Source organism: Cervus canadensis, chromosome 1 (genome assembly GCF_019320065.1).
Source record: "Cervus canadensis isolate Bull #8, Minnesota chromosome 1, ASM1932006v1, whole genome shotgun sequence".
Classification (NCBI taxonomy): Eukaryota; Metazoa; Chordata; class Mammalia; order Artiodactyla; family Cervidae; genus Cervus; species Cervus canadensis.
In genome coordinates, this window is record NC_057386.1 from 119889277 (window position 1) to 119903195 (window position 13919).

Below are 13919 nucleotides of genomic sequence, written 5' to 3' on the forward strand. Positions count from 1 at the left end.
CAAATATGCACTACGTAAACAGTAAACCTGTTGGGCCAGGTGTTACCCAGACACAAGCCATTTTCCCTTTGCTTTTATCAATAATATATGCAGTCCCCCATCAGCTGGACCTCCAGACTTCTGCCTGCACTGCAAGCAGATCTTGCTAAGTGGACAAAAACTGCCAAGCTGGGCAAGCGTACCGAAAACATTTACATACTGAAACCCTCAGCAATTTGGCTCCGTGTTTAACAGTGCTGGCCCCCTGAAGGTTCCAGTTGAATCCTTCGTGCTCTTCACCGACCAGGAGCGCCTCTTTATTGTGCCTGTGATGCTGGACAGGTCTTAAAACGAGTCACGATAGTCCCTTCGTGGTCAATGCAGTCTACTGTGCTGCTGTCTCAAATCCATTTGCGATGGCTGTAAAACGCCGCCCGCCGATGGTAGCCGTAAATCTTGCCCTCTCATTCAAAAAGGCTGACAAGAGGGAAACAGCTTGAGTTTTCACCCCAGCCTGGCAAAGTCGAAATCCTGCTGTGCCTGCTTGTTTCCCAGTGCATGATCTTTTTTCGCCCCCTCCGTATCCTTCCCTGATGGTGGCCTAGTGAGGACTTAAGCCATTGAGTCTGAAGTGTGGTCCCGCAGTGATGGAAGAAAGTCAGATTGTATTCCCTGCCACTCAGGCTGACGGCTGTTCAGATCACATGGCCCCTTCTCTTTCTGTGTCCTTGTGAAAAATGATGAAATTTTGCTGGCAAACAGGTTTTTCTGGCTGATTACCCTTAAGATGGATGTTTCCCTTGACTGAGGGAAGCAAGGGACTGTCAGGAATGTTTGTAGGTGTTTGGATGAACCCTGGGACTTGGGTACAGACCTGTTTCTGAACACACCTTTTAGAATAGTCACTGCCCCACCTGGTCAAACAGTCCTAGCAAAACAGCATTGGCTGGACTTACTGATGGGAATATCATCACCAGGTCAGACAGGGGAACTGGCTGAAAACCAAGCCATGGGTTTTGAGAGCAAACCGGCTTCAGATTCATCCATTCCCGATATTGTGAACAAGTCAGCCAGACAACCTCCCCAACCCTCAGCATCTATCAAAGGGGGCTGATGCTTCCTGTCCTGTCTTCTGGGGCCTGTGGATAAAATCTTCAACAAACTTAAGATACAGAATGTTTGGAAACTGGTATTGTTATGATGGCAATTACAATAATAAGAGACATATCTCTTGGGAGTGAGATGAATTGACACTTCTAAGACAGGTGGAAACCTCTCCTGCACTCCATGCTGTAAAAGTGTGACTCTCAGGGAGCTTGTGAGATGAAGCCATAGAATTGTACCAGTTATGGAACTTCCCTGGTGGTCCAGTGGCTAAAACTCCATGCTCCCAATGAAGGGGGCCCAGGTTCAATCCCTGGCCAAGGAACTAGATCTCACATGTCACAACTAAGAGTCTGCATGCTAAAAGATCCCATGTGCTGCAACTAAGACCTGATGCAGCCAAATAAATAAATAAATATTAAAAAAAAAAAAAGAATTGTTGTACCAGTCAATGTACAGATAAGCTGTTCTTCAGATGTGTGGAACGATAAATCCTAGGTTACCACCTTCTCCAAGGAAGAACTGGGTATGTAAATATGGTGGCATAAACACACCCACATATTCAAACACACACAGGATCAAAAGCTATAGGGCATATGGAGTTTTTATCATTTCATCCCTTTGTCCAATCTGCTTCCTTATAGCAGCCAGAGGATGACTTTAGAATCCAAAGTGTCTCATTATTCACCATCACACTATATGTATTTCCAATAGCTTTCCATTATTCTTATGAGAAAGACCAAATATTTCAATAGACCCTCAAGGTCTGCTCTGGCTCAATTTATCTCAAGTTCTCAGTCATTTTTTTCCTGCTCTGGCCTTGTGGTAGATTGAATTATTGAACCAGAAGCCTCCACACTCCTATATCCATGCTCTTTGCTTGTATCTTGGTGGTTTCCCTCAAGAATAAAGTTTTTTCCTAGACCTTGAGCTTTTGGTGACCTGCCCTGTCCAATCAAAAGCAGGCAGAATTGACAGTGGACAATGTTTCCACTTGTCCTCTTGTGTGTCAGTTACCACTGACTGAAGAACTTTCAACTTCTGCTCCTTCAGGCTGACTCCCACTCAGACTGAACAAACATGGATGGATCTGCCTGGACCCCAACATGGGTTTGGGAGCTAAGCCCTGTCGGACAGGCAGCTTGAAGCTGAGAAGCCTAGCTGAGCCTAGCTAAGATCAGCCAACCTGAAAACACATGAAAAACCAAGGCTTGTTGGTGATGCCAGGGAGATTTTTGTGGTTGCTTGTTTCATAGCAGTAGCTGACTGATACAAGATACACAGCAGTCCTCCTTGCCAGACTTCCTTGCCTATAGGCCCCTGGTGTTCCCCTCATTATCACTTGAGTAACTCCTGCTCATCCTTCAGATCTCAACTCAAAGCGATCTCTTGAGAAGCCTTTTCTGACCCTGCAGATTAGGTATAAACCCTCTATTATATAATATAACCTTCATGGCACTTATCGGAGTTGTACCTTTATGGGAACATTCAACTGTTATCTGACTTCTTCCCTAAAGTTCTACGAGCATACAGGAAACTTTTTTTTTTTAATTCACACTGTATCCCCAGTTCCTAGCACGGAGTCTTTCTAGGCATATAGTAGACACTCAATACATTTTGTCGAATGAATCAATGAATAAAGGAGTTGAACACAATTTCTCCAGATTAAAAATATAAGTCTAAGACAAACAGCTTATGCAGTCTAAAAGACCAGCACAGAAAGAAAGAATGAAGACACGAAACAAAGAAAAATTTGTACACAGCACATTAGCAAAGGTGACTGAAAATGAGATTGGATTGGTTACATTCATTCATTCAGGTACAGGGCTTCCCTGATAGCCCAGTTGGTAAAGAATCCACCTGCAATGCAGGAGATCCCGGTTCAATTCCTGGGTGGGAAAGATCCCCTGGAGAAGGGGTAGGCTACCCTCTCCAGTATTCTTGGGCTTCCATTGTGGCTCAGCTGGTAAAGAATCTGCCTGCAATGCAGGAGACCTGGGTTTGATCCCTGGGTTGGGAAGATCCCCTGGAGAAGGGAAAGGCTACCCACTGCAGTATTCTGGCCTGAAGAATTCCATGGACTGTATAGTCCATGGGGTCACAAAGAGTCGGACATGACTGGGTGACTTTCACTTTCATTCAGGTACATGCTAGACTGAGGGTCTCCTACACAATGTCAGGGAATAGTTCTAGAGTGAGTGATCCTTAGGCTGAGTCCTGAAGATTCTAGTGTCAAAACATGAAAAGCTGTGGAGATCTGAAGGAGAAAATGATGAACTCTGGAGGCATAATGGAATGCTTTGCTTGAAGGAGACTTTTGAACTGGACCAGGTAAGTGAGTCAAAGTCCCCACATCAGATTGGAGGGGAAGGGAGATATTCAAGACAGAGGGAATAGCAGACAAAAAGGCGGATTGGGGCATGAAGATTTTTAGAGGATAGCAAATTGTTTAATCATCCACTTCCACCATCAAGGAAGCTGGTCCTGTCATCTACCCATTTTACAGATCAGTAAACTAAGGCACAGAGAAGTTGAGTAACTTACCCAAGGTCACAAGAGGAGGAAGTAACAGTTTAGTGCCATTAGACAATCCCACAACAGCCTGTGGATTGCTGGGCTTAGCAGTTAGGATGGTGTCCTCCTGAGCCAAAGCAAACCACAGAAGGTTTTATACAATGAAGCATGGTGGCCGGCAGAAGCACCAGCGGGAACTCAGTTAGGGACAAAAGCTCAGGAGATGCACTGGTAAACTGAAACAAACAACAAAAAAAAGGCGGTTCAGTGCAGGAAGTGATGACTCAACCTAGTTTGAGGTCAATTTCACCAGTGTCAGAGCTCTCCTGGAAAGTTCTAAGAAGTGGGAGAGGAGAGGTTGGCAGGTTGTGGGAGAAAATGAGAGAAACAATGAGATGCTTGGGAAAAGATAAGGAGGATCTTAGTAAATATTTGGATGCTGGGGTGGAGAGAGGGGTATGGAGTGTTGGGGAGCCCAGTGATTTTTTTATGCCCAGATCTCAGAACAGGAGTTATTGGGAAAATCCATAACCTGGGGTTATGGAATATGGGTGGGGAGAAGTCAGATGGAAAAGATAGAGGTATCAAAGGGAAGGGCTAATGGAACCACACGGGAGACATTAAAAAGTAATAAATCTGGCAGCCTGGATGGTATTTACCCAGAAATTCTGCAGAGGATGGTTAACTCTTAGAACCCTGCTCACCTGGAGTTGGAGCTGGAAGGGACCCATGAGGGCTTCCAACAAGGGGTCTGGATTCACCCAGAGAAGAATCAGATCCGAGAAGAGGTGTGTTTCTAGGCTGAGCGCCACCCAGGGAGTTCTTGGAGCCAGAAGAGAGCTCCAGCCTGTGGGATACTGGGCTGGCAAGGGGGTTCCATCACATCACCCTCTGGGGAACGCTCTGCCGAAGAGTTAATCAGCCCGTGGGAAGGGAGAACCACAGGATATAATTTATTTACCTACTCCCCGCCGAAATCCTTCCCAGAAGACCGTGGAGGCTAATTCTCTGTAATTATATCTCCTGCGAGGTTCTGTAGGCTCTGAGAGACACGTTAACTCATTAGTGTTCATAGCACACCTGGGACAAAGGTGTGGGGAGAGGCAAGGACTGACTTCACCAGCCAGAAGGGGGAAACCGAGGCTCCCAATGGGAGGAGCAGAATTAGAACTGTGATTCCCTGAGTCCCAAGGGAGGAGAGAAAGAGATCAGACACCAGGGTTTGAGTTCCATTTCTCTTTTTCTCTGTGTGATCTGGGGGAAGTCACTCAACCTCTCTGGCCCGTGGTTTCCTGATCTATAAAAGCAGAGAGCTGGGTGCCATGAGCTATATGGTTCCTGATTCAAATGCCCATTTGCTTCTAAGTTTAACCTCCCTGAGTTATGAAGAAACAGTAAGTTTGTTGTGCAATAATGAGGGTGGATGTAGATTAGACTGTAGGCTGAATTGCCACGTTGTCCATTGTTCATCATTTGAACTACACTGATGAATTCCTCACGGCCTTCAGAGGTTCATAAATCTGAGACGAGACTTTCCCGTCTCACTGAAGCGACCAGTGAGGGACAGCAAAGTTGGGATGCCAGCCTGGGTGGAGGACCGGAAGAGGAACCGGTGGATTTCAAAGTTGTTTGCAAAAATTCCTCCCACAGTCCTTTGCACTGTGTTTTTGGCCACTTCTCCTGCTCCAAGAGGCAGGAACTGTTGCCCCTCCCCTTGAACCTGGGCCAATCCCGAGACTTGGTTTGACCAGTAGGATGTGGCAAACATGATGCCTGCACACATCTGAGGTTGGGCCTTTCAAGAGTTCTGTTCTCACCGCGTTGTGGCCCAGGTGCCATGGAAAGAAGTTCCCACGAGACTTTTGAGAGCACTTGTGAAGGAAACAGCCTTTAGCTGTCACTGCCAAGCTCCAGATATATGGAGGAGGCTGTCTTGGGGGACCTCACCCCCTGAGACTCTGCATCCCCAGCCCACCCACCGAAAGTAATATGCCATGGTCCTTTGAAGCTGTTACATTTCTGGTGGTTTGTTTCAAAGCTATGAGTAAGTGATCAGAATGGGTAATAGAGGTTTTTCTGGTTTCTAAAAACCCTGATTTTTCTGGCTGTTTGATCTAAACGCTGATGCCTGCTGCTCTTGATTCAGCTGCTGGAGACAATTGTAAGCTGTGCCCTTTCACCTCTGAATTTCAACTTGCCTGGAAGCGTGGCACAGCAACTCTGTAAGTTGTTCTTCAAACATGATGCAATCCTACTGATTGGGTAAAGGGGAGGAATTTAGGTAAAGGAACAGGGAAGCTAGAGAAAGAGGATGAGAAAGAGACCAAGAATTTTCCAAGCACCTACCTTGGTACTAACTAAGTACCAGGTGATTTGCTTTCCATCTGCTATCCTGTCAAACCAACAATCCTATGAAGTGGACGTTATTCCCACTGTGATGGTGGTTTAGTCTGTAATTTGTGTCCAACCCCATGGGCATGCAGCCTGCCAGGCTCCTCTTTCCATAGGATTTCCCAGGCAAGAATGGAGTGGGTAGCCATTTCCTTCTCCAGGGGATCTTCCCGACCCAGGAATAGAATCCATGTCTCATGCATTGCAGGTGGATTCTTTGCTGCTGAGCCATTGGGGAAGCCCCTAATCCCATTGTACAGATGAACAAATTGAGACTCTGGGAAGTTAAGTGGCATGTCTGAGGCTTCCTAGCTAGGCTGTGACAGAGGCAGGATTTGATCTAACATCCTTCTGTAATAGGTACAATGACCATATTTAGTCCGTTCTCTCCCTGGGTTGGGAAGATCCCCTGGAGAAGGAAATGGCAACCCACTCCAGTATCCTTGCCTGGAAAATTCTATGGACTGAGGAACCTGGCGGGCTACAGTCCATGGGATAGCAGAGAGTCGGCCACGACTGAGCGACTTAACTTTCTAGCTTTTCTTTCTATGCTGGCCTGAGCTTGTCTGAAGAGAGCTGGAGGGAGGCGGTGCCTGAAGCCATGGAAGATCTTTTGACTTCTTCTCCTTTACCTTCACCTGAAACTGGCTCTGGAGAGACAATCAGAAACCAGGAACTCTTCTGTTGAGTTCCACCCTTGATTTCAGATCAGGCAAGGTCTTTGTAGGAAACAGAACTCATCCCAGACAATTCAACCACGAGGAGTTCAATACACGGGCTATTTACAGGGGGCAGGGGGGTGGTGAGCAAGGTTAAAGAAACACAAAGGATGCTGAGGTTCTCAGGGGCTGGCCACAGTGGGAGCTGTCACCACCCTTGGGGCTGCAGGGGCCAGGGGGGAGGCATATGGAGCCAGCGAGGGCTAGAACCATGGAGCTGGGCTTTCCAGCGGGAGCTCCGGCCACAGCAGGTCACTTTCAAGGAAGGGCAGGGAATAGATACCTATACAGGACCTCTTAACCCCCCTCCCTCCTATCTCTACCAGTGCTGCCCAGAAGACAGAGGGCAAGGAGCTGGCACTGTATCTGCAGGGGTATTGGGCAAAGCAGAGAAGATAGAATGTGGATCTGCGCGTGTGGATGGGGCAGGGGGTACAGAATAAGCAGCACAGACCTGACCTCACCTCGGTCCTATTTCACCCTCCAAATGGGAACACATTCAGTGACCTTGAGACTGTTTTCGTCAAAGAAAGGGGACTCTTGAATGCCTTTTAGTAGGTGCGCTGGGAATTTCCTGGAACGGTTGCATGCTCACCGAGCCCTGCAAAAAACACTCTCTCCACCTGTCAGCACCCAGATAGGTTCAAGTGTGTCTCTGTCGCACTTGGAGAGGAATTTGGAGTGTGTGTGTCTTCCAGCCACTCTCCAGTCCCCTTTAAGGGGAGTCTTATTTTAAAGGTAGTGTTTATTGGCTTAATCTGTTGACTGTGTTGTTTCCCAGCTGTGTTACTTCAAGGATGTCAGTGACGTCTCCGAGTCTCAGCCTTCTCATCTGTAAAATGGGTTACTAAGGAGCATTGAATAAGAATCTCCGTGGATAACACTGAACAATGCCGAGTGCCTATTAAGCACATAGAGGTTGGTAGTTCTTTTTCTTCTTTATCTTCTCCTCCTCTTCCTTCTTCTTCCATCACAGAGGACAGACAGTGTGTATCAGGAAAAACAACAGAGAAGCCCTATGGCGGAAATTCTTTCACCAAGTTGGAAAAACACAAAATAAAAAATAACGGAATTCATAAAATCATCAGATCTTTTCCAACACGCTGTGAACTGTGATGAGCTCTGGATATATTCAGTTTCTATCTTTCACAAAGCTTTGGGAGGTAGATATTTCCAAGCTTCTGAGCCAACCAAGAAACAGAGGCTTAGAGGTTGAACTTGCCCAAGGCCACCCACCTAGGAAATGGCAGGACTGAGATGGAAGCCCAGATCCAGCTGAGCTGTGGTAAACCCTTTACTGACCACCTACTATGTGCTGGGGGAAGACAGGTGAAGCCACAGGAAGCTGGGACCCTGTTCTTTGGATTCGAACATGCCTGTGACAAGACAGTTGCCAACACCACGCCACCTTCCGTATATTCCACGTGACTAAAGATGCTTCCTGGGTGTCCTCTTCCTATTTGAGATGGGCCAATACTCCACGTATGGAGTGCTGGAGGGACCAGGGGGCGAGCGGGACCACATGAGACAGGAACTGTGGCCGTCTTTTTTGGAATAGTGTATTTTTAAAAATTGTAGTCATGAAAAGGAAGTTGAAAATGAAATTGAAAAGGGGAGCTCCCTGGTGGTCTAGTGGTTAGGACTCCGGGTTTTCGCTGCAGTGGCCTGGGTTTGCTCCTTGGTCTGGGAACTGAGATCCCCCCGAGCCACGGGATGCAACCAAAAAAAAAAAAAAGTGTATTGTGTTATGATAGCCCAGTGTGCTTCGGCTATCATACACAATACCACAACCTGGGTGGCTTAATCAACAGAGACTTATTCTCTCATAGTTCCAGAAGCTGGAAGTTCAAGATCAAGGTGTGCCTGGCTCACTTTCCTCTGGGGCATTTTTCCTTGGCTTCCAGGTGTCTGCCTTCTCACCTCTTACATGGTTGTCCTTCTAAGCCCAGGTGCCCTGGTGACCTAGTCTCTTTTCTAAGAACACCATCCATAAGGATTAGCATCTGCCCTGAAGACCTCATTTAATTTAATCACCTCTTGAAATGCCCTGTTTCCAAGTACAGTCATATTCTGAGGTCCTAGGAGTTAGGGTTTCAACACAGGAAACTGGTGGTGGGGGAACACCCGACTGAGCCCATAACAACATCTTTGTTGTTGCTCTTCTTCAGTCGCTCTGTTGTGTCTGACTCTTCACCACCCCGTGGACTGAAGCAGGTCAGGTTTCCCTGTCCTCCACTATCTCGCAGAGTTTGCTCAAGTTCATATCCATTGAGTCAGTGATGCCATCCAACCATCTCATCCTCTGTCACCCCCTTCTCCTTTTGCCTTCAATCTTTCCCAGCATCAGGGTCTAAACAATCAGTTCTTCACATCAGGTGACCAAAGTATTGGAGCTTCAGCTTCAGCACCAGTCCTTCCAATGAATATTCAGGGTGGATTTCCTTTAGGATTGATTGGCTTGATCTCCTTGCACTTCAAGGGGCTTTCAAGAGTCTTCTCCAGCACCACAATTTGAAAGCAACAACATCTTTATTATTTTTTTCTTTTTTTGAAATTCTTTTTAAAATTAATTAACTTTATTGAAGTATAGCTGATTTACAATATTGTGTTAGTTTCAGGCGTACAGCAAAGTGATCCAGTTTTATATACATATATATCTATTTTTTTTTCAGATTCTTTCCCCTGATAGGTTATTACAAAATTTTGAGGGCAGTTCCCTGTGCTATATAGTAGGTCCTAGAATTATTATTATTGTTTTTATAGCTAATAAAAGGCTGAACCTCTTATGAGATTGCTGATAATCAATGCTTTGTGACCTGGAACAATGAAGACTTCATTCAAAGCCTGTCCTGCATTCCCAGTGGGGAACAAAGGCAGTTGCACGCCCTCCTGGCTGTGGTAACAACGCAGTGTCACTCCGAATACAACAAGAAACGAGCATGCAAGAAAAAAAAAAAGAAATGAGCATGCAAGAAAATGGCATGTGGAGAAAGAAAACCAGCTAGGAGTTCTCTCAGGTCTCTGGGTCTCTCTTGACTGTCTCACGTGCAGTTTTTCTGGGCTTGCAAACCTCCTTTCTCGTCCTACACTTGTGTGCAGTGCCTATCCAACCTGTGTTTCCTGCCATATGGCAGTTCACCTTTGGGGGTAGGGAGCAGAGATAAATTGGGAGTTTGGGATTAACATATACACATTAGTGTATGTAAAATAGGTAAACAGCAATGACCTCCTGTATAGCGCAGGGAACTATCCTCAATATCTTTTTTTTAAAAACAATTTATTTATTTTTCATTGAAGGATAATTACTTTACAATGTTGTGTGGATTTCTGCCATACATCAACATATATCAGCCGTAAGTATACATATGTCCCCTCCCTCTTGAACTTCGCTCCCAGCTCTCTAGGTTTTCACAGAGCACCGGGTTGAGCTCCCTGTGTCTTAGAGCAAATTCCCACTGGCTATCTGTTTTACATGTGGTAACATACATGTTTCCATGCTGCTCTCTCCTTTCGTCCCACCCTCTCCTTCCCCCATGTACTCAAGTGAATTTTTTGGCCAACCCAATAAATATATGTATAAGTGAATCACTTGAAACTAATATAACATTGTAAATTAAGCATACTTCAATTAAAAAAAAAATTCAAAGACGCTCACTTTCTTGTGAGTTCCTTCCTCTCTTCCCCACCAGGTTAATCTGTGTTCCACCAAAGATTTCACCATGGGAGAGTCAGCCAGCTTACTCACAGAGCAGTGGCTGTCAGGGTCCAGTTCAGTTCAGTCGCTCAGTCGTATCTGACTCTTTGTGACCCCATGGACTACAGCACGCCGGTCTTCCCTGTCCATCACCAACTCCTGAAGCTTACTCAAACTCATGTCCGTCAAGTCAGTGATGCCATCCAACCATCTCACCTTCTGTCACTCCCTTCTCCTCCTGCTTGACATCTTTCCCAGCATCAGGGTCTTTTCCAATGAGTCAGTTCTTCGCATCAGGTGGTGCAAGTATTGGAGCCTCAGCTTCAGCATCAGTCCTTCCAATGAACACCCAGGACTGATCTCCTTTTGGATGGACTGACTGGATCTCCTTGCAGTCCAAGGGACTCTCAAGAGTCTTCTCCAACACCACAGTTCAAAAGCATCAATTCTTTGGCGCTCGGCTTTCTTTATAGTCCAACTCTCACATCCATACATGACCACTGGAAAAACCATAGCTTTGACTAGATGGACCTTTGTTGGCAAAGTAATATCTCTGCTTTTTAATATGCTATTTAGGTTTGTCATAGCTTTTCTTCTACAGAGCAAGCGACTTTTAATTTCACGGCTGCAGTCACCATCGGCAGTGATTTTGAAGCCCCCAAAAATAAAGTCTCTCACTGTTTCCGGGAGAAATATCAATAACCTCAGATATGAAGATGATACCACCCTTATGGCAGAAAGTGAAGAAGAACTAAAGAGACTCTTGATGAAAGTGAAAGAGGAGAGTGAGAAAGCTGGCTTAAAACTCAACATTCAGAAAACTAAGATCATGGCATCTGGTCCGATCAGTTCATGGCAAATAGATGGGGAAACAATGGAAACAGTCAGCATCCAAGCGTCTAGAAAATACAAACAACTTCTTCCTTAGGGTAACTCTAAAAAGGGGTGTGTGGCCCTTATCCCCACTTTACAGATGGGGAAAATGAGGCATTGAGAGATTGTATCAATACAACTTCCCTCCAGTCCTACATGCTAGCAAGCGCTAACCATTGTGCTCCACTGCCTTTGGCAGGATGGGTAAGTCCAGCTGGGGTCATCGGAGTGAGGATGTGATGAGCTCCAGCTCAGGCAGGTCATGGAGGCAGGATCTTCTCTTTCCAGGGTCCGTTCAAGGAGCAGAATTCTGTATCTTAGACCCAGATTTCCTCCAGTGCTTACTGTCTCTAGGGCAGCCCGTGTATCTGTGGCCTCTTTGCTAGCAGACTGGAAGTGACAGCTGAGACCTGCTCTGTGATGTGACATCATGGGAATCTGAGAGCACAGAGGCTCTGAGGTTAACGCCGTGATAGTAATTATTGGCCTCGGAGCATGACGGGGAGGACGGGTGAGATAGCACAGCAGAGAGGTTGGCACGGTGCCGGGCACTCGGAAGGCACCCAGCATCGTGCTGATGGCTGGTCTCGTTGACTGTTTTGTAATCTGTCAGTTTGCAGGACTAGAACGCAAATTCTATACTCCAGGGGTACCTGATAGAAGTGGTTCTTGCAGGAGGGGAGCAGGGATGAATTAAGATTTGCAGAAACATGTAATGCAAGCCAGGCACCCCAGGAAGCACTTGATACATATCATCTCAATATCTTTGCTAGCAAGTCTAGGACCACAACACCCACTTGACGGATGAAGAGACTGAGGTTTCGAGATAAACTTGCCCAAGGTCATGCAGCCAGTAAGTGATGGAATTGGGTCCCGTATGGTTTCCTGGTTTCGCCTGCTCCTCTCCTCTCTGTTCTCAGAATACCAGCCACAGGGATCTTGAGAGTGTAAATCTAGGTCAGGTTATTCCCCTACAAAAAATTCTTCTGTAACTTTCCATGGCAATTAAGGTACAATTTAGATCCCTCCATGTGCCTAGCAAGGTTTTCCATGATTTGGTCTTTGCTAAGCCCTTGGTCACTATCTTATGCTTCTCTTTCCCACACAGATAAAGGTCAAGTCTTCCCCCCGACCCCTCCTGCTTCAATAGTGAGCATTGTATCAGTTAGCTATTGATGCATAATTTATCTAGCCAAACATAACGCTGGATCAGTGACTTGGGCATGGCTTAGCTAGACAGATCTGGCTCAAGATCTCGTGAAGAGACTTCTCAGGTGGTCCAGTGGTTAAGAATCCACCTTGCAATGCCGCGGACGTGGGTTTGATCCCTGGCTGGGGAGCTAAGACCCCACATGCTGCAAAGCAAATAAGCCCACATGCCACGACTACTGAGCCCATACACCACAACTGTAAATTCTCTGCCACAATGAAAGATACTGCGTTACGCAACGAAGACCCAAGGCAGCCAAGTAAATATTTTAAAAAAAACGATCTCTTGAAGTTGCAGCTACCATGTCCACTGGGGCTGCAATCATCTGAAGGCTTGACTGGGACAGTAGGATCCAATTACAAAATGGCTTATTCAAACAAATGATAAATTGGCATTGGTCATTGGTTGGAGGGACCTCAGTTTCCCTCCATTTGAGACTCTTTATGGGTTACTTGTTTGTGTTTATGACAACAGGCAGCTTCCTTCTGGGTAAGAGATTCAAGAGGGAGCAAGGTAGAAGCTACCATGTCTTTTATGACCTACCCTTGGAAGACATGGTCAGTCCATCCTTTCTGCCATATTCTAGTCTCAATGCAGGTTGGCCTTATCTGATGTGGGAGGAGACTCTACATGGTGTGAATACCAGAGGCAACCCTCTTCCTAGATCCCTAACCCTCTTTTCTTTATTTGTGTCTTACTCATCCTTTAAAGCTCAGCTTTTTTTAAAAAAAGTATTTATTTATTTATTTGGCTGTGCAGGGTCTTAGTTGTGGCATGTGGGATCTAGTTTCCTGACCAGGGATCAAACCCAGGGCCCCAGCATTGAGATCTCAGAGTCTTAGCCACTGGACCACCAGGGGAGTCCCTAAACTTCAGCTTTTGAGCTCATCTCCTGTAAGAGACCTTCTCCAACAGCCCAATTTATTCATTCCACAATTATTTACTGAATATCTCTCAGGTAGCAAACACTATTCCAGGTGCAAGGATATAGCAGGCAGAGGTCCCACTGGACCTATTTTCAAAAATATCGTATATTCAGAACTTCCCTGGTGGTCTGATGGCTGAGAATCCACCTGCCAAGGCAGGGGACACAGGTTTGATCCCTGGCCTAGGAAGATCCCATATGCTGCAGGGAACTAAGCCTGTGGGCCACAACTGCAAAATATGCACTTTGCAGTCACTGAAGCCAGTGAGCCTAGAGCCTGTGCTCTGCAACCAGAGAAGCCACCGCGATGAGAAGCCCGCACACTGCAACTAGGGAGTAGCCCAACTTTCTGGAACTAGAGAAAAGCCCTTGCAGCAATGAAGACCCAGCACAGCAAAAAACAAACAAAGAATTAAAAACAAACAAACAGCCTTGGAGTAAACAAACACATCCCCTTCTCCCTCCACACTGGGTGCTCTTTCCATCACACCTGAATTATTTTCTGAGCAT